The sequence below is a fragment of the Mustela nigripes genome, chromosome 2 (genome assembly GCF_022355385.1).
Source record: "Mustela nigripes isolate SB6536 chromosome 2, MUSNIG.SB6536, whole genome shotgun sequence".
Lineage (NCBI taxonomy): Eukaryota > Metazoa > Chordata > Mammalia > Carnivora > Mustelidae > Mustela > Mustela nigripes.
This window is the reverse complement of record NC_081558.1, coordinates 119,016,543-119,043,050: the sequence shown is the minus strand read 5'-3', so window position 1 is coordinate 119,043,050 and position 26,508 is coordinate 119,016,543. Positions and strand designations below refer to the sequence as shown.

General features: G+C 40.0%; 1 long non-coding RNA gene across 1 annotated transcript in view; it reads left to right on the top strand.

The window, feature by feature from the left end:
• Positions 1-26,508, top strand: part of LOC132012039 (uncharacterized) — a 311,024-nt gene that overhangs the window by 69,775 nt on the left and 214,741 nt on the right. Inside the window, exon 2 of the long non-coding RNA XR_009402507.1 lies at positions 8,371-8,472. This is a non-coding gene — a long non-coding RNA (uncharacterized LOC132012039). The remainder of the gene's footprint in view (positions 1-8,370; positions 8,473-26,508) is intronic.

Genomic DNA, 26,508 nt, shown 5'->3' with positions numbered 1-26,508 from the left:
CAGAGGAATAAGGAGAGAGAGAAGCAGACTCCCTGCTGAGCAAAGAGTCCAACGTGGGACCCTAGGATCATGACCTGAGCCTAAGGCAGACACTTAACCACCTGAGCCACCCAGGTGCCTCATGGCATTTATATTCACGCCATACTTGCTTGTTCAGTTCTGTTGCCTCTAACTGTGTGGAAGACTACTTAACTTTATTCCCAATGAATCCAATGTGATTTCTTCTCTTGAGGAAGGGTTTGAAGATGAGTACTTTTTCTTTTATTTGTTGGAAGCTAATCTAGCTTTGAAGGTCTGATCTTGGGGTTAGTAACTGAGTTAGATCAGCTCTTTCTTTCTTTTTCCTCAGAATCTTCTCTTTCTTTTTCTAGCCATTACATTTTGAAATATGACATCAGGTGATACCCTTTTCCTTGCTTGGTTGCCTAAAAGTGTTCTGAAATCTATATTTTGCTCAAATTTTATGTTAGAGGAGAGAAAGTCTTGCTTTTGTTTCCTTTCACATGTCATTTGAAGACTTAACGCAGAAGTTGGAATGATAGGAGATGGAATTAAATGAAGAAATCGACCTATATTTAAGTCAGAGCAATTATTGTTTTAAATTTAGGGAGCATCATCTCATTATGACATAGCAGACTGTATGGCACAGGGAAGGAGACCCAAACTGAGCATCAGATAACCTTCGATTTTAGTCCATAGCTCCAGCAAGCACAGCTGAAACTGAGGAAAGCACCTCCTCTTTGCCAGCTATAAAATGGGATGATATTGTCAACTGTGACTATTTCAGAAAGCTATTGTGTAGCTCAAATAGGGTAATTAAATAAAAGGGTTTTGTAAATAGCCAAGTGGCATTTCATATAAGATGTTGTCACTGTTTTGTTGTTACAGTTACTGTTATTGAGCTTTTATTTGTAAAGATTGTTGTAAAGATGGTTAGACCAGAGTCCTCTGGAGCAGAATTCAACAGGGTCAGGTGGCTGACCTGCTTAAGCCAGGGAGTTTTTCTAGGCATTCCCTTCTCCCTGTTCTTCATCTGATAGGGAGAGGGAATGTGCAGGCTTTGAAGGATATTTTTAGCTTATTCTGTCTTCAATCTCTCATCTCCCCTGGGAGGGAAGAGGTTAGAGGTTTACCCGCCTGAAGGCAGGTGACTAAGTTAACTTACAGCTCTATGTTTTCATAAATATGCATAGAATGTCCAAGCAATCCTTATATTAAAGAGTTAATAGCATTAACTGATTTAATATTTACATGGTTCCTTTTGGATTTCAAGAGATTTGCACTGTTCTTAATTTTAAGATTCTTTTCTAAACATAGGCATGAGAGATATGTTCTCTACTGGCTTGAAGGAGAAGAGCTATGAAAGCTTTGACCACAGAGACTTGAGTAATAAACCTTGTTTATAATAATACTAAGCCTGAATCATGCAAACCAAATGAGTTATTCACTTAGCAGTTTTACTGTGAAAACTGAGGTTTATTCAACTTCAACATTGCTGATTTTTAAAAAATTTTCCTTCTTAAATACACATTTTTAAAAAGGCAATCAGTACACAGGACTAGGTTTCATACCCTAACACATTCTGGAAAGTCAAATAAGCTCATTGACATCATGATTTTGCGTTCCACTTTGTTCATGCTTTCAAAATAATCTTGGTTTGGGTAGGAGCAATATTGGATTGAAGAGTTTTAAAAGAAACTCTTTATATGGTGATTATGATTTTTAATTTTAGTTTAAGAAGTGATAGTATTGCTTTTGCATTCATTTACTCTACTGTACTAATGAATCTATGTAATCTGTGTACTATTTCCTGTAACACTGGAACTCAATGGCAGTCAGAGAAATGGAGTCCCAAGACAACAAGCAGGGTGTCCATTATTTTAAGTACTGACTTGAGATGAAGAGTTGACGCTGGTCATAACCCAAGACTGTTCTTGTCCTTGGGGAACGACTGCTTCACTGTCCATAGGTTTGGCTCTGCTGCCATCCTAAGCCATACCTGTGTTCATGAAATGGTTCTCTCAACCCAACATTTAAATACTTACCCTAGAAACACTATTCCTACTGCTACAGTTCAGGGAGTCATCCACTGAAATTTATAACCCAGTTCTTTTTTTTTTTTTTAATTTTATTTATTTATTTGACAGAGAGAGATCACAAGTAGGCAGAGAGGCAGGCAGAGAGAGAGAGGGAAGCAGGCTCCCCCTTGAGCAGAGAGCCCGATGTGGGGCTCAGTCCCAGGACCCTGAGATCATGACCTGAGCCAAAAGCAGAGGCTTTAACCCACTGAGCCACCCAGGCGCCCCTGTAACCCAGTTCTTCAGTACGTTTTGGCTGTGTTTATTTTTAGGACTCATGTTATATTGAAATAGATCCATCACATTATTTGGAAGCATGTCCCTTATAGTTCTGTTTTCTTTACTACTTATTAGCATAATTATTTCAGACCTGAAACAGAGATTGAAAATGAAAACCTTGATTTCAGTATACTATAAGGAAGGTCATTATTACAGAACTATTATACCATTGTTTCACGTTTAGAAAAAAGAAAAAAGGGAGAAAGAGCCCTCTTTTAAAGAATTATATATTTCCTCAGCCTTTAGCTGATTTGGCAGGCATGCAGGGTGTGGTGTTTTTATTCACTGAAACTAATAAGTTGTTTTTATTTCAGATTCAGCCTATCTGAAGTTCATTGTCTGAGCTGTCCTTGTGTGTCATGGATCCAAAAAAGGCCAACACAGATTGAGAAAAACAAACACTAATGTGCATTAGCAGAAATGTCAGGTCAAATACTTAATACAGGCTTTCTTTCACCTTGGGTTTAAAAAAAAAAAGATTTATGGTTTGGTTTGTCAAGATATATGCGTTATGCTTTTCTGACTCTTCACTCTTCTGCTTCAATAGTTGGTAGTTTGCACGTGCTTCCCATGTTCTTCTATTCTCAGCAGCGTGGTGGAGTCAATCATGAGTGAAAACACCCAGCATTAATCACAGGGCGGTAGGTGTGTGTTCCCTCAGTCTTTCTGTCCTTGGGTCTCTGGTGTCCATCTCAGAAAGGACGCTTTCCAAGGAGGGGGAGAGGGGGTGGTGGGTGGTGGCGCGCGCACCCAGGTGCCTGCAGGGTGGCTCTTCCGCGAGGACCGCTCAGGTGCATTCGCAGAGAGGGCTCTGGGCTCTCCCACTCCTGCTTTAACCAGAGCAATGTTACTTTTATCTGCTTATTATATTCAGCTTAACCATAAGGTTGTATATATATACAAGGTTTTGCTGAGAGAAAAAAAAAGAGCAAAACTTGAAACCCACTGTTATCTGTTTTTGGTTCCCTTTTTGCTGCCTTCTTTGAATTCATTGAGTCTTTTTATGACTTAATTTTATCTCTTTTATTGGCTTGTTAGCCATATCTCTGTTATGTTATTTAAGGGGTTTCTTTATGGGTAGTGTAGTATACATAACTTATCATCACCTCCCTTCAACTGCTGTTATTCTACTTCACATAAAGTCTACAAATCTTACCACAGTGTACCTCCCTTTCTTCCTTCTCAGGCTTTGTGCTTTGATGCCATTCACTTAAGGCCTCCAGATATTATCTACCCACAATACATTGTTATTATTTTTTGCCTTAAACAGTCAGTTATCTTTTTAATAAAGATTTTATTTAATTATTAGAGAAAGCATGAGCAGGGGGAGGGGGAGAGGAGAGGGAAAGCAGACTCCCCACTGAGCAGGGAGCGGGTTGCAGGGCTCAGTCCCAGGACCTGAGATCATGACCTGAGCAGAAGGCAGACATTGACTGAATGAGCCACCCAGGTGCCCCAGCGATCGGTTATTTCTTAAAGATACTTTAAAATCTGACAAAACTTTCTTTATACTTCATAGTTTCTATTTCTGGTGCTCTTCATTTCTTTGTATAGACATAGATATTACCATATAGTGTCATTGTCTTTCTTGTTGAAGTACCTCTTTTTACATTTATGGTATTGCATGTCTGCTGATGATAAATTTTTGAAGCTTTTTTTTTTTTTTGAGTTTGAAAAAGTCTTTATTTGCCTTCATTTTTTGAAAGATATTTTCACTGCTGAAGTATTCTAGGTTGACAATTTTTTTCTTTCAGCATTTTAAAGGCTATATGCCAGTATCTTCTAGATTATGTTGTTTCCAACAAGAAATCTGCTTTCCAACAAGAAAATATATATACATTATTCTCTATGTAATGTGTCTTTTGTCACTGGCTTTTTTTTTTTTAATTAGCATATAACATCACTGGCTGTTTTTAAGATTTTCTAATTATCACTGGTTTTAAGTAATATGATTGAATGTGCCCTCATGTAGTTTTATTCACGTGACTTTTCAATTTTTGGATCTGTGGGTAAATGATTTTCATCGAATTGGGGAAAATTATAGTCACTATTACTTAAATATTTTTCTGCCCCTCTCCCTTTCCTTTGGGAATTCCAATTGCAGGCATATTATATTTCTTGAAGGTACACCCACAGCTCACTGAAGCTCTTTTTAGTTTTCTCAGATTTTTAAAATCTCACTTTCATTTTTGGACGGTTTCTTTTGTTATGTATTCAAATCCATCACTGTTTTCTTCTGCAATGTCTAATCTGCCATCAGTTCCATCCAGGACATTTTTCATCTCAGACACTTCAGTTTTTATCTCTAGAGATTCAGCTGGAGTCTTTATATATTCCATGTCTCTAGTTAACACATTTAATCTTCCCTATTGCTTCTTGAGCACATAGAATACAGTTATAATAACTGTTTTTAATATCCTTCTTCTCTACATATATCATCTGTACAATCATCACGTGAATTTGTAGGTCAATTTTGATCAATTGTTCCAGTCATCCTGGGTCACTTTTTCCTGCTTCTCTTCTTGCCTTGTAAATTTTGGTTGGACGCTAGACATGTGATTTTTATCTTGTTGGATATTTTTATATTCCTATAAATATTCTTGAGCTCTGTTCTGGGTTGCGCCTAAATTTCTTGGAAACAGTAGCTCCTTTTGTGTCTGGCTTTAAAACTTCGTTAAGCAGAACCAAAGCAATGTTTAGTCTAGGACTTGTTTTTCCCCTTTACTGGGGCAACCACCTTTTAAGTACTCCAACTGATGCCCTCATGAAGGATGAGGTTTTCTGGTTTCACTGATGGGAACAGGCAATTTTTTCATTCCACATGAGATTAGGGTATTGTTCCCTTTAATATTTTCAGTTTCATTTTTTTTTTCCTCACCTGGCCTCGGGTAGTTTCCACACCTATGTGCAGTGTTTAGTAAGTACTCAGCTAAAAACCCAGGGTTACTCTTATAGATGCCCAGTTCTCTTCTGTCTGGTAACCTGTCCTGTGGATTCTAGATGCTTTGGCTTTCTCACACTCACAGCTCTGTCTCCAGCTCAGGGAGACAGTCAGGCTGTGCTTGATTTTCCCTTTTCCTGTGCCAAACCTGGAAACTTTGTCTAGGCTCAAAGCGAGGGCTGTCCCTGAGCTAACCTTATTTGTTTCCCATCTCTCAAGAATTACCGTCCTTGGCGGCCTGATGACCAAGGTTTTGTGAACCATTGTTTCATGTATTTGTTCAGTTGTTTCAGGAGAGAGAATGAATTCAGTTATTGTTCTTTCATGTTGACCAGAAAGAGAAGTCCAGTTAGAGTCCTTTAAAATATTCTTGGGGAGAAAGGATAACCCAAATAGGACAAAGCCATTGGTAATCTAATAGAATACATATACAGATTTGAAGAAGGTTTCATGGGACTTGATGCCTAATTAAACAATGGTGGTGAGAGAAAATTTCCATCCCTCACAACCGTATAACTGTGTGGATAGCAACACCATTTTCTGAGTTTAGGAGTTCAGGAGAAGACATGGGTGGGTGTATCGCTGGGGAAATGAGCTCCAGTTACCTACATGATCTACAGGTAATCCAGATGGAGATGATGAGGTGGCAAGTAGAATTTGGAGCTAGAGCTCAGGAAAGAAAGAACATGGATAGAACTATAGCTTCTGGAGAAATCCTTGTAGAAATCCTAGTGCCCAATTGAAAAGGACTATTTATCTCAAGTTTTATGACTAGAAATTAAGTGTGGACCACTTCGCAATGGTTATAATCATTCCACTCTAAAAAAAAAATGTATTAATATTAACACTGAGTTCTATTTTCTGTAGTTTACGTGTGTGTCCATTTTCTTTTTCTCTGATAAATTTTAGACTGGCAAGAAACAAAAACTTCAACCCTAAGGAATATCTTATCATATCGGGTGGTATCTTCACCTCTGCTTTAGATTTTACTGCAGTAAAAAAAGAAAAAGGGTGCCTGGGTGGCTCAGTGGGTTAAGCCTCTGCCTTCAACTCAGGTCATGATCCCAGGGTCCTGCTTAGCAGGGGGCCTGCTTCCTCCTCTCTCTGTCTCTCTGCCTACTTGTGATCTCTCTCTGTCAAATTAAAAAAAAAAAAAAGTAGGCTAAATGTTCTACTTCTCTTTGAGTTTCTATAGGTGCATGTTTGCATGTCAATAAGACATGTATCAAAAAATTTTAAGAATACTTTAAAAATGGCAGTTTGTTAGGTTCTTTGATATATCATGTAGCCCTTGAATTCACTGGAATTAAATGAATAAACAATGCTATTATTAATGTAAGTCTCATGGTATTTAAAAACTTGGCTCAAGTTGAAACTTTCAGTATTATAAATTTTACTTTCAGTATTATACATTTCATGTCTTTTAACTGTGTTTGGAACCTATGTCAAAGAGATGAGAAAACATAGGCTAAAACCTAGTCATCTAAAATCACAGTGCAACAACTTACGTGGAAATTGGGTGTGCTGATTAAGACTATTTGAGACCTTGAATGCGTGTATTTCTGTTATTAGGGGAAGAATGAAGAATGTGATATCATACCACTCTCGGGCCATATCAGTCAAGGATCATCTCATATCAGGTCTACCCTGGCCATTTGGAAAATGAGAATTTTCAAGATAGTTTAATATTTTTGAGGATGCAAAAAACAGAAGATAGGGAGAAGGTCAATAGCCCTAAATGCTAAGCAATATTCCTGCACTTCATTTACATGCCATCCAACTAACCTTCATAAGGCCAACCTCCCTCTAAAGTCACAGTGGTCTTCATGCTAATTGGTGGGGGTGGGTGTTTGAATGAGGACAGAAGCCTGTTTGCTGTTCCTCCAGCCATCACTGGAGCTTATTTTTAAAGGTTAATTATAAAACTTTAACTTTTCTTAGGGAATGCCATTTTGTAAGCAAGTACATATCTACCATGTAAATTTAATAATTAGGCTGAAAATAAAGCAAATCCACTCATGAAGAGCAGTTCAGTCTGATTTACAATGGAGCTGAAGTGTCAGGCTCAATGACAGAATTTCAGAGACTATCCAGTTTAGAAGGTTGTTTGTTGAATCCAAATCCTTTTGGTTTATTTCGTTTTTTGGGTCCTTTTTTGTACTTCAGTACTATCAGCATATGGTTCATGCAACGATTAGATTTTGAGCAACACGGTTGAAAATAAAACTTAAATCCTTTTCCTAATAACTTGTTTTGTATTTAAGAAAATTATGGGTTTATCTCCTATTTTTTCATGAAAGTAGTATCAGGAAGTACTGCATTTGTGTGTGTCTATGTGTGTGGGATGACTGAGCTACCTCTTTGACTGAAATTTTAACAATTGAATCCACTTTGGATACAAGTCATTCTCAAATGTTCTCCATAGTTTCTTGTTCTTTATAACATCATCACAAACATGGAAAAGAAGAATCTCCTATCATATAAAAGCTGATTCCATTTTTGTATTTTCTCAGACTTTGTGACATATATATGCAAAGTTGTAAAATAGGAATTACTTAAAAATACAGTTGCTGTAACTAAATTACCTCAGGATAGTTCAAGGTGTTTAATATGAGCACTGTTCCAGTAGGGCTTCTGATGTTTATTCTGATAACATTATTACACTGGGAACACTGTAAACAGTATGGGTTTAATTCCAATAAGATATTTGACGAGTTCCCCTGCATTTCCTATAACTTGGAGTTAGACATGGAGATTTGATTAGACTAACATTCAAATTTTAGGCAAGAATATTTCAGAGGTGGTGCTGTGTGCTTGATTTTGTACCACAGTAGGAGGCATGCAAAAACCTCATTGTCCTACTTTTCATGGCGGCAGGATTGATCGGTGGTTTCGATGTTGCAGTCTGGGCCATCCATTATGAAGTCCACCACTATTTGTGTTTATCATTCCAATCCAGTGTTGAATTGGAATCGCCACCATTTTACTTAGGCTTTTTTTTTTTTTTTTTTAAATCTATGGTTCATAATTGGGCTAGTTATCTTGATTTCTTCTGTGTTTTACCTTTGACAGGTACAGGCAACAGTTTGAAAGAATAGAGAATCCAGAGAGGATGGTACTTTGATGTCAGGCAGCCTGGTTACCATCTCAGAAGGCTCTAATCACCTGTCTGAGGTAGGCACAGAACTCTAATGCCTGAGGGAGATGTGGGCAAGAATATGATTAGAACTAAAGCAGATGCTTGTTCTGAGAAAAGGGAATATAATTTGGAGAGATTTCCAGTGCTTGGGCAGCATTTCAGTCTCCCACTAGTCATTAGGGTCTTGATTCCCAGATCTACTTAGTTTCTGAAGGGAACAATGTAGGAAAGATGCCTCCAGCATGGCTATACCAGCCCTCCTCCTATCCAGAAAAATAAAGGAGCATTTCTTTTCTCTAGACAGCAGTCATTTTGAATGAGTGTTGTTTTCAAGACTTCAACTCTTCACCATTTATTTCTCACACTTTGCTTCTTGGAATTTTGTTTTGTTTTGTTTTTTCTTTGCTGGTAGATACTCTTAAAAAATATTTCAGATGACTAGAAGACTGATGGACAGGAAAAACATTATATTTTGCCCAAATGTGTGAGTTTGTGCATATAAGCACGTACTTGGGGGTATCGTAGCAGTTGATAGTCTAAGTCTCCGAGGGAGGAAGAAGGAGGGTGGCTTTCAGAGATAAGGTCTTTGGGATATGAGGCACATCAAGTCGGCAGGAAGTCCTTCCCACTGTTTTCCCCCTTCCTTCACCGTGTTCTTCACCTGGGGCCTCCAGATTGTTTATCGTACCTTATCTTGTTGCTAAAATCCTGAAACTTTGGGAAATGTGCCTTAAGAATGTTTTAAACCAACTTCTGCTGAAAATTTCATTCTGAATAGCCAGGCATTTCATTACTGAGGTTAATGGAAGACATAGTTTCCGAGCATGCCTCCTTTGTTCAATCATGACGACAAACATTCATTGAGCCTTTTTGTGCCAGGCACTGGCTAATGCTGGGCACACACCAAGGGGAGTAAGAGGTGTTTCCTGCCTTCTAGCAAAGAGACAGATCTAAGTAAATAATTACAACCAATGTGAACATCGGTGTACAAAGAAGGAGAAATTAATCCTCCCTGGAGGAGGTGATGTTTCTATTGGGTTTCACAGATTCTTTTCATTCTCTCTAATCTTACATTTCCACTCTCAGTAGGGCAATTTATTCTGTACCTGTGGTTTGGATCAAGGAGAAGATTTAGGCAGAGCACGTCTAGAAAGCCTCCAAAAAACAATAGCACCCTTCCTCAATATTCTTGTGCTGTTTCCTCTCCTACCTCATCTGCAGGGCATGGCCAAAATGACTGTTCTTGTAATCAACAGCAGTTCACATTCTGAATGGTGCCATTATCCCCTTCTTTGCATATAAAAATATTTTTTAAGTGGCTGAATTTTTTTTCCCTCTTTATTCTTTTTCCAGTAGCCTGACGATGATTCAAGCTCATATGACAAGTAACATGGCTCAAATTAGAGGCCAGGACCCCTTTAAAATTAGAACCTGGTGGGGACAGGCTAACAGGAGGCCCATGATGGCAGTGTGGACAAACGCATTATCTTGTATGTGCTTGTTGCCCATCTGTGGAAGCTGACACGACACTAAACCCAAGTCCTGGTCTCCCAGTGCAAAGGTTTTTAAGTTGTCATCTCCATCTGTGTGGGACAAACCAAATGAGGGAAAGAAAAGCATATTTCTGGAAGTTTCACCCTTGCTTGTTTATCTACAATAGGAATTCTAATACCTTGTGGTAGTTGGAGCCCTCACTTTATGCTAGAGTCTCTCTTCCTCCTCAGCTTACAAAGGAATGCCCAAATGGAGAACTACTTCATGTTCTTATGTACAGGTGGGTTACAGAAATAAAATGAAAATCAAAGGAGGAACACATTATTGTTCTGCTCACTGTCTCATTTTGAAACTACCTCACTTGTATAGAACATTTAGGAAGCCTGTAAATGTCACATTCTCAGGGAAGATTGTTTTTCTTTCAGTCCTTTAAAAGATTTCTTCCCCTGGCACACACATTTACTTAAGTCCTCATTCCCATTCTGATAGTTGCTAGAACTAGGAAGTTCTTGAGTCAGCCTGATGATTGACCCACATGACCCCTCCAACAGCAGGAAGTGGATCACTATGTTTTTATAGCACATGAGCTGAGAAGTAGAAAACATTCTGTGTAATGGGCACATGCTGAGGCTGCGATTTCGGAAAAAGTCATTGTTTTGACTTCCTGACCCTCATATCTAAATAATGTGTTTCATCTCTGCTGTTCACACTCTGGGAGGGGTTATATATCCTGTTTCTGTGTGTGGGAAAAGAAGCCCAGAAGCCAGGCAAAACCCGTCTTGGTAGACTGATATATAGTTATGTGACCGCAGGGGATACTGAAGTTTCATACCATCCACAGAGAGAAACGGCTTGCATTCTGTGGGACGTTTAACATTCTTTAAAACTCAGGATAATAAAAGGTGTTCGTAAACATTAAATATTTTTATTTTGGCTACATGTCTTAAGATATTTTATTAATCTACTTCTAAGACATAGGCCAGTATCTTTCAAAGTCCAGCCAGGAAAACAGAAACCACATGAGGTATTTTAAACAGAGGGGATTCAATACAAGGAATAGCCTGAGAGAACAAAACAAAATAAAACACAGGATGGTGAGCCAACCCAGAAATTAGTCAGTTGGAAGCAGCTACCACCCTTCAGATGTGAGGACAAAAAGGAGAAGGCAGAGAGAGCATAACCAGGGAGCTGGGCTGAAAAGCTGTTGCCTCAGAGGGGGATGTGGGAGGAGCGCCCTGCCTACCTGCACTGAGCAAGCTGACAGGGAGCCATGCAGTCGTACTCAGACTCTGGAGGGCATCGGTCGGCTGCCTCCATTTCGGAGGGGGATTCTCTTGGCTAGTGCTGGGGAAGCTGGGATTTCTGAGAGGGCACTCCCTGGCTGGCATCCAGGCCCCGAAGAGGGTTCTTCGTGGCTGTCATGGGTGCCCAAAGGCAGTGTGTTGTCTATCTGTGCTGGAGAGATGTGACCGCTGTAAGAGGCAGGACACAAATCTCTTCTTCCTTCTAGTCTCCCTACCTGCCTCACATCTAGCTCCTCCTGTCTTTTTTGGACATAATAAATGACTAACAGTTGACTTAGAGAATCCCCTCAGTTCTAAACCCAGTCTTCCCCGCATGTATTGTATAGCAACCGATGGAGGTCAACAGACTCTATCACTCCTACCCAGAACACTAACTCCTTCCTGTGTCCATTGGTTCGGTAGCACGGAGAAACCCAAGTTGCCAGATAGCAATCTTAATTGCCAATTCAATAGAAAAAATTGTCTCTCTTCCTTTTGAAACCAAGCTCTGTAACAAGTGCTCCTTACACAGATTTGTGGGAATAGGAAAATTCAGTAAGTGAATTATTAGGGATAACAGGGGAACTGGGGTCAATTTTACCTCTTTGTTTCCAGATCCACAGATTCTGACAATGGGAGAATAACACTATGTTTTGGTCATTGGTTTGGAGCATATGTTGCATAATATTCCATTGTATGTATGGACCACATCTTCCTTTTTTTTTTTTTTTTTTAAAGATTTTATTTATTTATTTGACAGACAGAAATCACAAGTAGGCAGAGAAGCAGGCAGAGAGAGAGGAGCAGAGAGCCCAAAGTGGGGCTCGATCCCAGGACCCTGGGATGATGACCTGAGCCAAAGGTAGAAGCTTTAACCCACTGAGCCACCCAGGCGCCCCAGGACCACATCTTCTTTATCCTTTTGTCTGTTGAAGGGCATCTTGGCTCTTTCCATAGTTTGGCTGTTGTGGACATTGCTGTTATGAACATTGGGGTGCATGTGTCCTTTCTTTTCACTACTTCTGTATCTTTGGGGTAAATACACAATAGTCCAATTGCTGAATAACCACCATTCACATCAACATGGATGGAACTGGAGGAGATTATGCTAGGTGAAATAAGTCAAGTAGGAAAAGACAATTATCCTATGGTTTCATTTATATGTGGAACTGTACAGAGTAGCATATGGAGGACATTAGGAAAAGGAAGGGAAAAATGAAGCGGGGGAAGAGAGGGGAAACAAACCGTGAGAGATTATGGACTCTGGGAAACAAACTGAGGGTTTCAGAGGGGAGGGGGTGGGAGGATGGGTGAGCCTGGTGATGGATATTAAGGAGGGCATGGATTTCATGGAGCTTTGGGTGTTATACACAAACAATGAATCATGAAACACTACATCAAAAACGAATGACGTACTTAGGGTAACTAACATAACATAACAAAATAATTAAAAAAAAAAAAAGAAAAAAGCATATGCTGCATCCTGTAGGATAGTGATTCTACCTCATAGGATGTTCTTCTCAACCATGAATTTTTTTAGGAGACCATGCAACGTTTCTCAAACCCACTACTTCTAGGTATTCGAGGTAAGACAAGTGAGTTCAGTGGGCATGAACTCACTGCTATAACTTTTTCTTTTCTTTCTTTCTTTCTTTTTTTTTTTTTTGCTGTGAAATGAGTTGCTGAGTCTGAAGCAGTTTGTATGAGATACCAGGAAGGTGAATAGGTAATCCATAAGAACACAGATGGTATGTTCACAGAAGTATTGCAAGCAGAGATGACAAATCCATAACCAAAACAACTGTCTATTCCAGTGAAGACAATTGCGGCCCCTCCATTATGGAAGGGGTGCAGTATAACGGGTGGCTGAATTATCCTCCTTCCCCATCAGATGGTGCCGTAGTAGGAGCTGGCATTGGATCCTGCTACTGGCAGCTTGAGCACTGAGTAGTGGTGGTAACCAGATCACAATTGATGATAGGAAGACCAAGTTGTTGGATCCAAATGCAGCCTCCATTCTGGCTGCTGCGTCTTATGTACATGAGCTTATTGGCCAAGTACCTGGGTGTTTGGGGAAAGAAATGGACAGACAGGCTCTCTTTTCTACCTGATTATTGAGAGCTTTGTCTGCAACAGTTATCTTTGGGAACATTCACATAATTAAAATTCATACAAATGTCCCCATGCTTGGTGCTGGTTTGAGAGGTCCATCTATATACTGCTTTGCAGACCATCTTCTGATCCTTTCTTTCTAAATCTCTGATGATCCAGCTGAACCATTAGTTATTACCCACAAAGCAGTGTAGGTCCGCACATATCTGGGGCCGTCTTTCAGTCCAGTCAAAGTGGACAGCGAGACATATTGCTTAACATTCTGCCTACTGAGAGGACTTTTCTTTTTTGGTTCGGATTTGTGCTTTTTTGTTTGGTTTGGACTTGTGCTTTTTTGGTTTGCATACCCTGTGTGGTTAGCATACTCCTGCTTGTGGCTATAGAGCTCTATTCCTAGTTTACCAGTATATTGAAGAAGAAACATCTGTAAACCAGAACACTTCTCAGTCATTTGTTCACAGGGATATCTCCATAAAAATCTAGCACTGGATGAAAGGAAGATAGATACGCAGCAGAAGAATGTACACAGGAGCCTGAGTCATCAGCACACATGGCTTTATTGTTCCTTTGAGACCTGCCTGAGCGTGATAGCACACATACCGTTTCTAGCTGAGGATGAAGTGTTGCTATGCATACCTAATTGTGTGGTCTAATGAATCAGATAATACCCAGTCAATTATGGGCAGCTTGTCACAAGGTCAGAGATTCATTCTTTGCAAGGTCCAGGAGAAAGGCAAGGACAGTTTTTCAAAAGGAGAATAGCTCTCTGGAAAAGAGGGCACCACTTTCCTTCAAATCCTCAGGGTATGCACCATGGTCAGCTTTGGGGGGTTTGCCACGGGCTCCATATAGCATCCCTATTTACCATAGAGACATCCAGTGGTACTGGATCTACTGAGACATAAAGCCCATGTAGTAGAAAGATTAGTTTACACTGATTAGTCAACAGGCTACACGCTGGACTAGTTGAACCTCTCTTTACTTTGTCATCATTCAATTCTTGCCGCATATGGGTTAAACATTGAATTGATTAGAGAAGCACACTGAAAAGATGCTATAGATGCTATATGTTGCCTCCAAATTATGGAGGCCCACCAAATGGTGAAAATTGATTTTGGTTATAGTTGGTGCAAGGTGTAAAAAGTTGTTGTTCACTTTGGAGGGAATATCCCAGGATGGTCCAGAATATTGGATTCCTAGAAATCTCATCTAGGTGACTGGGTCCTGAATTCCATGGGTTGTAACTTTTACCCTCTGATGAACATGTATCTTGGGTAACTAATGGATGTGCTACCTTTTGTTCATCAGATTCAAATGTCAAGATCCTCTGTGCAATTGACCAGTTTAATCTCTTGTGGGATTAAGTTCCTTGCAGACTAGATTATGCCAAGAGACTTGATACGGCCCTAAGACAAAAATGATGAAGGTATTTTCTGGTAGTTCATTTGACATTTTAAACGGATATGGAGGAAAAAGCATTTATTAGAATAACAGCTGCCCAAATATAGGACTATCATATAGAAGGTTAGAATTGGGACTGGAAGATAATGGGAAAATAATTGGAATAAAGTTCTTCACAATTAATAGAATGTGGGGTATGTGGCATCTAATATGGTAGTTGGGAACAGCTGTGGAAGAAACTTTTAAAAAACATGTCAAGATGGGATTACTGGGTCTTCATTTAAAAAGGACATCATATGACTTTTGTACCATTCTTTGCTCATTATAAAACACTGTCACATCTTTTAAGAATTATTTGGAAGATACATGAATTAATAATGGAGAACAAACTCTGTAAATGTTGCAAGGTCACGGTTGTTTACTTGAGTTCTTATAGTAGACATGTAAAACAGGCTAAGGTGTATTCTCTGTGGACAGGTAAAGACAGTGAGGTGTCCCATGTTCAGGTAACTTGCCCGAGTTCTCACAGTTGATCAGTAACAGCTATATTGATTGATATACTGATACAGGTGATATTATTAGGGAGGTGTGCACATGTTTACATAACTGAAATGTTAATTTACATACTTTGGTCTTTTATTTTTTTCTCTCTCTTCTTTTCTCCCTTTGTAATTCCTATCATAAGAGGAATAGAAGATACTTTTTTAAGACTAGGAAAGAATGGTGGTCTTTAGTTCGTTCTTCATGGAGCAGAGATGCACACCCAGCTTCCTTGAAGCAGCCTGGGCAAGAGCTTGGAGAGGAATGGCTATGTGGTATAGCTAGAGAGGCTGGATATTAGGCTCTGGGCCTTTTCAGCTTTGGCAGAGCTCTGTGCCAAACTTGGCAGGCATCTCAGAGCTGTCTGAACTTGACGGACCATGAGCACTTGGACAATGAGCGCATGAGTGGTGATTGGTCTGGGTTGAGGACAAGAGGGCTTCATCCAAGTGATGTGATCTAGGTGTTTCCAGCGGCTTTTGTACAGCACAGGGAGGCCCTCAAGATGAGGACTTACATTCAGATGTATTTTGATTTTGGAACAAAATGAAGTATTGAGGCATCTCTCATAAAATCTTGTATGTGGAGTAAAAGTCACACCTCCTACTTGGGTATTTATTTTGGGGCACAGAAGGGAAGAGCAGGGCAGTGGTGATGATGGGACTGTGGTCTTGGGTATTAGAGAGCTTGAGAATTTGCTTTCTCTCACCAAGGGCCTGAAGGGAAAAGAATGGCTTTGTGTGCACCTTAGTATCACCGTCAACCCAACAAGCTTTCAGTTTATTACTGGTATGTGCCAATGGCTGATTCACTTAGCTGTTTGGAAGAGAGTGCTAATGAGGCCAAGGTCAAGGCTCTCATTTTCATACAGTCAAATGCACTTAGTGAGAGAGAAGTTCAGCTCCAGTCACCACAGATTAAATCCCTAATGCACACAACTGCCTTACAAATATGTGTGCTGGGTAATGGGAGGCCAGGTGAGAAGGTGTGAGTGAGTCCGCAAGAAGCGTTGCCATCTCCAAGGGCAGAAACTCAGCGTTCTATAGATATGCCTGTAATCTGTGTGAGTGCTTCTGAAGGAAAGAACACGCTGCTGCCATCTGAACTAATTCACAAAAATGAAATACATCAAACCAAGTGCCTCTAGTTTCTGAATAGAATCTGATATGGAAAAGGCTCTATTATCAATGGGTTTAGTGCCATCTCTTATCGGCACTAAACATTTTACCCTGAAAATGTGCATATTGTGATGTGATTTATAGAAATGCTATGGATTTTAAGAAGCATGTTTACAATTCTGCAGGTGAGGATTCTAAGTTTACATTGTAAGTAAAAATCCTGAAAAGGAAACCATAATTAGAACATGTGCAATGTTCCTAAGGTGTTTTTTTTTTTCTATTATTGTAGTACAATTTATACACAATGCACTGGCCATAAGGGTTCAGTTCAATGAGTTCGGACAATTGTATGTACCCGTGTAATCACCACTCAATATAAGATGTAAAATCTTTCCATCATCCCAGAAAGTCCCCTTCTGCTCTTTCTCAGCCAGTTCCTCCTCCAGCCTCCTGGGCAACCACTGTTCTATCACCAGAGATTAGTTTTGCCTTTTCTTGACCTTCATAGAGATGCAGTCAATCAGTATGTACTTTTTTACACCTGGCATTTTTTCACTCGATGTTTTTGGGGTCCATGCACATCCCTACATATATCAGAAGCTTATTCATTTTTATATGGTATGAAGATACTACAATCTGTTTGTCCATCATCCTGCTGGGGGATATTTGGGTTGTTTCTTGATTCCAACTTTCACAACTAAGGCTTATCTAAACACTTTCCTCAAATTATTAAAGTTTATGTTTAAATTCTCATTTTTTTAGGCTAAATCTCTCAGAGCAGTAAACTTCTATTGAGGTAGAAGTTCTCCAACAGTAACTCCTATAAACGGTTGCCTGGTTCTCACTTTGCTTTGATTTTCTGCAATTGTTATTAACATTGAGGGGTTTTGGAAAAGTTAAATTGTCAGAAGTGACTGATAAGGGATAGGTACTGTATTGAGCAGGACCAAATGAAGGCACAGGTTCCCTGCAGCCAGGTATGCATCAGCTTTCTGGGCCATGCCCAGTTACACCCGAATGAATATGTTTTGCATTGTACTTTCCAAAGCCTTCCCTGTTTGCCAGCATGAGTTCGTTTGGTACTTTGTTATTTGTTTGCTTATTCTAAAAGAATCTACCAAGCCCCTTTTATATGTTTGTCGGGCTTGTCCTGGGCTCTGCATCCACTGTGGTGAGGGTTACCTTTGTGTCAAAACCAGGGTGAGGCTTGGTGTGTCTGGCCAATAGAAGAAAACTAAATGCATACTTTGGAGAATTGACGGGAATACAAATAAACTATTGAGGTAGAATTATAGAGAGAGTTTTGTGAAAACATCAAGATTTATAAATATATGTTCCTGTTTTTACCCAGAGCCCACTTGATCATATTCTAATGAGGTCTCCTTTGTTTGACTGTAATTTCCCCCCATTTCAGGGGCAGAACAGAGGCTGTTTCCTATTGGTCCTGATATCTCAGTGCATGGCCTGGCTCTCAGAAGGGAGTGACTAGCTCTGTCACTAACTGTGTTTGAAGAAAAAAAAAAAAAAAAAAAAAGGAAAAGGGACATCTTAGTGGGACCTTGAAGAGAATACTGAGGTGGTGGCGAATGGTGTGGGGATGGTATTCCAAATAAGAGACAGTTTGATCAGTGGAGGTCCTTTGGGTACTAATTGTTTTCTCCCTTGAAAATGTTCCCATTTAATATCTCTGAATCACCATCATGATTTTGAATCCCTTTTAGCAATCTGGTCTTTAATTAACTTTTAAAAAATCCTTAGTACATACACATCTACATAACAAAATGACGGTGAGCCAAGATTTTTTTTTTTTTAACAAAAGAGTATGTTTTTGTCATTTCTTTAAACAATTATTCTGTTGAATGCCTTATATGCAAAAGAATATGACAAAAACAAAATAGTTGCCTAACATTTCCACAAAGACTTTTATCTTGAATAGAATGAATAAAGGGGATTGTTATTATTATGACTTTTAGCTATCCCAGGTAGAAGAATGATCCATTTTTCAAATAATTTAAAAAATTAAAGTTTCTTCTTCATAATTGATAATCAAATCCAGCCCATGTAATTTATTGTAGAAGAATATACATCTCATTGGTTTAAAGAGACTATTATTAACAAAGAAATTGGATTCTCTTTATTTCACATTTATCATTGAAGTGGAAACTGTACATAACGATTCAAGAAGAGTATTTTAGCATTACTTTTTTCCCCTTTATGCATACAGACTTTGAGTAAATTGCATAGGAAACTTCTCTGATTGAATGTTGGAGGTCATCTTTTGGTAAGCATGGCACACAATGAGCCTAGACATTATGAATTGTAAGATGTGAATTACAGGAGCTTTGAAGATAGGAATAATTCTCCTCGGCAGTGCGTTGAACAAAGAAGCAGAGTGGAAATGTCATCATTTATGTTTTATTTTGGACAGGATCATCTCTTCAATTCCTTCATTTCCTACTTTGCTTTAGCAGATTTTGACATAAAAGAAATCTCATATTCTTTGTAGATATAATGCGGAAGTCTAATATTTTAGAATTCAGAATAAAACTTTCTTTCCTTGCCTTTAAGATCTTAAAGCATTTAAGAAGCATTAATTAAGTTTTGCGAAGCATCTGTAAGATGATTTGGTCAATTCAAAAACATAGTCATAAAGTCTGTACTCAACCTTCAATGACTGTATGTCCCAGTGGAGAAAAGCACAGATAATACAAACCACAGATCATACCCAAACCACTTCTACTCAGTGAATAATGGCAAAGATACTTTTAAAAATGCGGCTAATCCAAAATCACTTACATTTGATTTTAGAATGCATTATATAACTTTTTTTATAAAACCACATGAAAATATACTATCATACTTGTGCTTTACTTAAACAAAATCTACAATGAATTCATTTTCCTCGTATATATGCTGATTACTGGAAGAAAGAAATACCTGTGTGTCAGAAGTGGTCTGGAGATGTGTATTTTTGCCTGTCTGAGATCTGCAAAGTGAAATCACCTACATGAGGTTGCATTTCATATTAGAGATGAGAGAGCTCTCCTCCTGGATAAACTTCACTAGCATAAGCCCTACTCATTTGACAGGCAAAAATGAGGCTCACTGTAGCAACAAATTACTTGCTAGGGTTAGTTAATGTTATTATTTACAGTAAAGGAGCTGCCTCAGGGAAGGGAGAGAAGGAGAGGGAGAGTAACTTAAATTTTCCACAGTTGAAGAGTGTTTAAGCAAATTATGGCCCATCAGGCTCCTATCATTCAACTACCATTAAAACATTGTAACTAGATGGCAACAGCGTCCACTGAAATGCCTCTTCTTCTAGGCTTGTGTCCTTCTCTATTTCCCATATCTGAGTTGGGTGCCCCTCTTGGATTCTGCCTTTAAGACTGATTATACTTGGGGCACCTGGGTGGCTCAGTGGGTTGAGCCACTGCCTTCAGCTCGGGTCATGATCTCAGGGTCCTGGGATCGAGTCCTGTATCGGGCTCTCTGCTCAGCAGGGGCCTGCTTCCCTTCCTCTCTCTCTGCCTGCCTCTCTGCCTACTTGTGATTTCTCTCTGTCAAATAAATAAATAAAATTCTTAAAAAAAAAAAAAGACTGATTATACTTGTGGTGTTTATACGCTTCATTGTATTATCTTGGAAAGATTTTGTGCTCTTTTGAAAGCTGAGACCATGGCAACCTTGTTTATCATTTCATTTTGAGATCCTACCCAAGTGGCTGACCCATGCTTATCATTCACTAAACTCTAATTTCAGTTAAATAGAATGTTATTAATACAAAAAAGAAAAATCAAGGAAAAAATGTATTCACAGCTACAAACAGAGTCGCGTATTCTCATGCTCTCTCCCTTTCTATACCCACCCCCTTCCATATTGAGCCCTCACTCTTTCCCAGCTGGTTTCTTTGCTTGTTATCCAAGAGCCAGAGTGGATGACTTAGAGTGGCAAGATGCTGGGCTGTCACAGATAATGTACAAAGTGTACACGGCATCTAGAAGTGGGAGCTTTGACAGAGAAACAGCTTTTTGATATAACTTAAAAAATAAACCACTGAACTTTCAGCTTTCAGAAAAGAATCCACAATGTGCTCAACAGATAGTCTTAACCCACAGCTGAGCCTCACCCCAAATCCTAAGCAAACCAAACTCCTCAGTGACCTGTAGACAGTGACACAGGTGACAAGGTTAGTGGTGGAGCCAGGGACCAGATTTCCTGGTGTTTACAACAGTGTCTTCTGAGTATCCTCCTGTTAAGGTCAGCTCGGGCTGCCATCACGAAATACCATAGACTGGGTGGCTTATACAACGGGCATTTCTTCTCACAGTTCTCACAGTTCTGGAGGTTGGGAAGTCCAAGATTAGGGTGCTGGCAGAGTCAGTGTCTGGTGAGGGCCCACTTCCTGGTTGCAGACAGATACAGCTTCACTGTGTCCTCACACATTGGGGAGGAGTTCCTGGGGGAGGGACAGAGAGGCAATGCTCTGGGCTGGTGTCTTCTTCTAAGAGCACAAACCCCATTATGGGGGCTCCACTTTCAAGATCATCTAAACCTAATTACTTCCCAAGGTGCATCTCCAAATACCCATCACCCTGGGTAGGGGGGCCGGTTAGGGCTTCCACATATGAACTTGGGAGGGACACAAATATTCAGTCCATGGTGCCCATGCCATCTTATAGGAAGAGTAGAAAGGAGGGACCTATGAGGCACCAGCCCTGGGCTGCCTCAGGATTCTCCTTTCCATGAACAGATCTGTTCTGTTACCACAAATTTAGGACTAGTTTTGCTTTAAAAATTTTTTCTTTTGAAAAAGAATGCAACTTTCCTATACATTGGGGCCATTGCTAAGAGCCCAAGTGTCAGAATCTTATACTGAGTTCTGATGAGGTCCTCCTGGTCTGATGGAGCTGAGTGGGGTGTCACAGTGAAGGGCAGCATCTGGGGGAGGTGGTCCACCCCAAGTTCTAGGAGGAGGTCTGGTTCTAGAGCAAGAATTCCTCAGAAGTGGACAGAACCCAGGAATAGAGAGACACTTGGACGGTGGGCAATATCGAAATGTCTGGGAAGGCGGGCAGTTGACATCTGTTTTCCCTTTGGCAAACACTATGCATTTTTGTCTTGTTTTATCATTGTTCCCTTATCCTCGGGCTTAGCACATTGTTTGGTACATAATAACCAGGCATGTATATATTTCTTGACTGTATAAGTGAATTAATTTGAGCTCATTGCATTCATTCTCAGAGGGGCTGGGCTAGCCTGTAGAGTAGGCACACAGTGCTTCGTTGATGACAGAGGCAAACATCACAGTTATTAAACGAAGATGGGTTGGGGCCAGAAAAGTAAGTCTTCAATGCCGAGACTCAGAATCCAGGGCCAACGTTCTTTGTGTCTCCTGCCTAGGGTAATGTGAGGTCCTGGGGCTTTGGATTAGGACTGAGCCTATGTCCCCAGGTGTTCTCAGCAGCATGGAGTGGTCTTGGGGTTATGTTGTCTGAAGCAATGCATGGCTGACACATTGTGTTTTGAACATATTTGATTTAATTCATCTTTTTTAGGCTCTGAAGGTGATTGTAGATCTCTCACAGAGTTGAGCACATGCAAAATTGTTTTTCTTCCCTTCTCTACCTAGATTCTTTGATCCAGCTTGAATTATGATATCTGTCATCAAGGAAACACCGGTGATGGTCTGAGAACATACCACCACCTCCTTCATCTCTACCTCTCCAAACAACCTTAGTGTACGTTTGGACTGCGACATACACACACACAAACACACACACTCACTGATGGAAACCTACAGGTTTGCACACAGACCCCAGAGCACATTGGGACAACAATCTCAGGGTTTTCCCCTCTTCTTTGAACGAGACTTCCTAAAAGAGTGGTTTCTGTTCCTATTGTAGAAAGTTGGGGAAGAAAGGCCTCATAGGATCTCCGTGCAATTCCCCTGTCCAGAGAGGACTTGTGGACATTAGTCATATCAGTCCTGGCAGCCAGCAACACTGTCCTGTGGACCCTCATGCTTGGCTGGCAATTGACTATGGCGCTTCCCCCTCTCATTCACAGGAAGGCCGGCACCATCTCCCAGTCAAGTCCTTTCTCCAATAAACGACACTGCCCAGGGCTCAACCTTGTGAGATAAAACTGTGGTGGGGCTAATAATAGAAACCACAAATCCTGCCTGCCAATCCTGCATTCTAACCCCTAATCCACTTGTATCAAGGACAAATGTTTTCAGGAAAATAAAATGACGCTGTGGAGAACACGCCTGACGGGACTGCTCCTATTGTCAGATCTTCCCCACAAAAACCTAGAAATAGGGGCTCTATTTCCCCTTCCAGACCTTTGTTACCATATATCTAGTTTCAAGCCTCCTTTAATTGCTCATGAAGCCTGAGTTACAAAAGCTGTGAAAAAAAAAAGAAAAGAAAAAACCCAGGCAGGAGGGGGAAAGAGACCCAAAACACCATCACGGTTGCAAGTTACTTAATGATGGGAATGTGTCTTCCGTGTCTCAGTATAATGCAAATAGCCTGATGGAAAGTTCAGCATTAGATGAATAGGACGCTCACGTTTGTCTGATGGAAAGTTGGCTAAGTGGGCCAATTCCTTAATTCAGTGACTGGATTTGAGGGTCCAAGGCAGCCTGCTCAGTGGAGAGTATCCTCAGAAAACCTGCATGGGAGTTCCAGCTTGCCCTGTGTATCTAGTTCAAAGGGACAAACCATTTCATGTTCCAGGCCTTAGAGCTCTCATTCTAAGACAGCAGGAGTGTAGCAGCCCTGTTTGCCCTGCACGGGAGTGTTTTGAGGCTCAGGGAGAGAGAATGTATAGGAAACGCTGTATCAACTGTAAATCCATCTGTAACTAAGGGGAGTTATTATCACTGGACACAAATCCATTTATTGTTCCTGATTGGGTGTACACATAATTCAAATTCCCCGGAAAATAGCTCAGCCTTCATTTCCAGCTGTGTGGTATGCAGCTTCTAAACATTTCTCCTGAAACCTTGCCTCTGAAAACCTTTAGTGTGGAGGGTCTGCACAGATCTTTGGCCCTTGGTGAACTGTTCCATCCCCAGGCAGCTGCCGGGCAGCAATTCCTGATTTGATGTGTGTTTTAACCAGCCTTCCTGCATCTTGGCCACTAAAATGTTTTCACAGAGATGCACACCAGAGTGGAGTCAGACACGAACTTTGGTGAGATGAGTTCTGGGAGGAATCTGGTTTAACAAATGATATATGTAAACAGGTCTCAGGAAGCTGTGGCTACAGACTTCTCTTACGAAGCTTTAACTCGCTGGGTTTTGAAACGCCATGTTTGCTTTACCATGTGCTGAATGTCAGTGAAACAGCAATGTACATGGAGAGTTCTCAGCTGGTAATGTGATAACATCCAAAATATTATTCTTGTTCAGTATCATTCTGGAATTCTCATGGCATTAATGAAACTAAGGAGAAACAATCTCATGCTTTTTGGGGAGGGTGAGTGTGTTCTCAGCCTGGGTTTTGGGGGAGTTCAGCCTACTCTAACTGCATGACAATAGATTTATTATTGAAGAAATAAAGAAAGAAGTCAGACAAAATCACCAAATGAAATAGTCATTTACTCTTCTTTTTTTCTTCAGGAAATCTGTTTTGTAGTTTTTTGTGTATCTTTCCAATATTTTTAAGGAAATATAAATAAAGACCAATGCATACTCATATTTTCCCCATTTACCTTACAAAGTTAAGTCACCCACTCGTTTATGTTAGACATGAATGCTTGTGTTTACAGATTAATAAAACACAGCTATGAGAGGTGTTCGATGTTTTAGGACTCCACTTTTACTAACCAGGACCACGTCAACATGAGAGTCCTACTGGTTCCAAAAGCATGCCTTGCTCTAGTAGTCCCTAGTCATTTTCTCCTCGGTTCCCATAGGCTACCAGACAATACACATTTGCCTTCACTCTGGGCTGTAGCGAAAATAAAATCAGAAGAGAAAGAAGAAGATATGAAGTGGAACAATGTGGTTGGGAAATTCCCATGCCTTTACCCTTTAAAAAAAGAAATTAAGAAAGAAAGAGAGAAACTCTCTTGTAAGTAAGGCCAAAGAGAATATTAAATGCATACACCATGAGTCAAAGAAAATAATATTAACATTTATTCATCAAAGTGGATCATTGGTGTTGGCTGAAAATGTGAAATTTCAGGGGCTGTGTTCTCTGTCAGTGCATTTGTCTCAAACCACAAGTGTCTGAGTTCTTATTGCTTAAGTGCCCAGTTTCTCGGGTGGTTTTTTTTTTTCTTTTTTCTTTTGTTTTTGGCCCCTGAGTAAATATCCAAAGAATGGATTTGTTAACAAAGAATAAGACTAGCCAATAGGTGAAGAAAAATAAGAAAACTCTTCCATAATTCAAGAAAGGACCAAATTTTTTTTAAAAAGTCTTTTCTTTTTCTAAGCAGATTTAATTTAGAAGTCTGAACCAAGAAAAATTACAACATCATGCTTTGGCCAGCTTGCCTCAGAGAATAGCTTGTGTGACCAATGGAAGTCATGGGGGAAGGGAAATTCGGAGTGCAATGCGGAACTTCTCTGTCATTTTAGGGTTTCACAATACACACAGGAAACATTTGTAGCTGGCCCTCCGTTAGCCCAAAAGATTAGCTAATCCCTTGTTTCACCATAAAATGTCTTTTCAGCACAAGGTCCTGAACTTCAAGTGGTCTGGCCGACTCATAGCCCTCCTGGGTTACGGTGGAGAGATGCTTGACACTGTTCATGCTGACTTAGGCAATCAGGAAACTGGGATGGTTCGGGGAGATGTGGTCCATTGACATGAGCCTCTCCGTAGCCCACCAGTGGAGCAAGCTGATTCCCATCCCATGTCCAGTGTGCCCTGGAAATTCCACAGCAAGGTTCTTAGGGCAGTATTAGATTCCTGGAGCCAAGAGATGGATTAACTGCCTAGGTGCCCCAGTGAGATTCCAACTCAGATTAACACATTGTATCGATACAACCTTTATGTCTATATAGTGGAGCTGTGACCTCAGGTTGTACACAGAGGAAGGATAAGCAGCAACCTTTTACTGTGGTGGTTTCTAAATACCTTTACTACTAGCCTGCTTTATCACGTGTAAGTTTCCCACTAGCTTTCTTTTCTTTTTCCTTGACATAATCATGTATTTCTAAAATGTTTGGGGGGAATTTTGAGATTATACTTTTTATAATGTGTATAAAAAAATTCATCACAGATTTATTGTGCTACAGGAAGTTTTAGAGAGTATCTAGTCCAATGGTCCAATGCCTTTTATTTTACAGATAAAAACATGAGAAGCCCAGAGAGGTTAAGTGCATTATTCAAGGTCACTCAGCTAGCCGGCCCCAGTAGATTTGCTGTGTGAGCACACAGGTCTTCTTAAACGATTCCCACAGGTCCCATGTTTTCACAGCTCCTCATTAAGCAAAGGCCCTAACTAAAAGAGCAATTTTGTCACACATTCCACATCAGGCACTTTTCACCTCTAAGATGTGGGGATTCCACCAAGAATGCCATTGGCCTAAGATCAGCTTTGAGGGTCAGCTGCTCACAGAGTTTCCTGTTCACTGAGGCAGTGTGACAGCTGGGGAGTATCTATCACATTTGTCTTTCCGAATAACCCTGAGAGTGAAGCTGGAATTTGGCATAGATTCTAAATTGCAACTATGACCAAATTCATGTTGTTTTCCCCATCTTGTATTATAAGGTTCTATCTGTATATGTAAAATACAAAACTAGAAAATAAATAATAGGAATAATTAGGGTGAAGGGAAAGTTGTGTGTTTGACAAAAAAATGATAAAGATAGGTAAAGTCTGTACACAGAAATGAATATGATAAAGTCTTTGTTTAGTGTGTGGAAGAGTGTATCAACGTTGGCTTTCAGTTGCTTAGTAGACTTAGCAAAGTGGGATAGAAGAGCAATTTTAAGATTCTGAATATTCATAAGATTAAAAAAAAAATCAATTCAAGAGAAGCATAGCTTTTACTCACACTAAGACCAGAGAGAATATTTTCCCCTTAAAACCATCCTTTGGGGAGATACAACAGTGTTTTTCATGCCATGATTTCTCACTGTATTCCTCAGTGCAAGCCAAA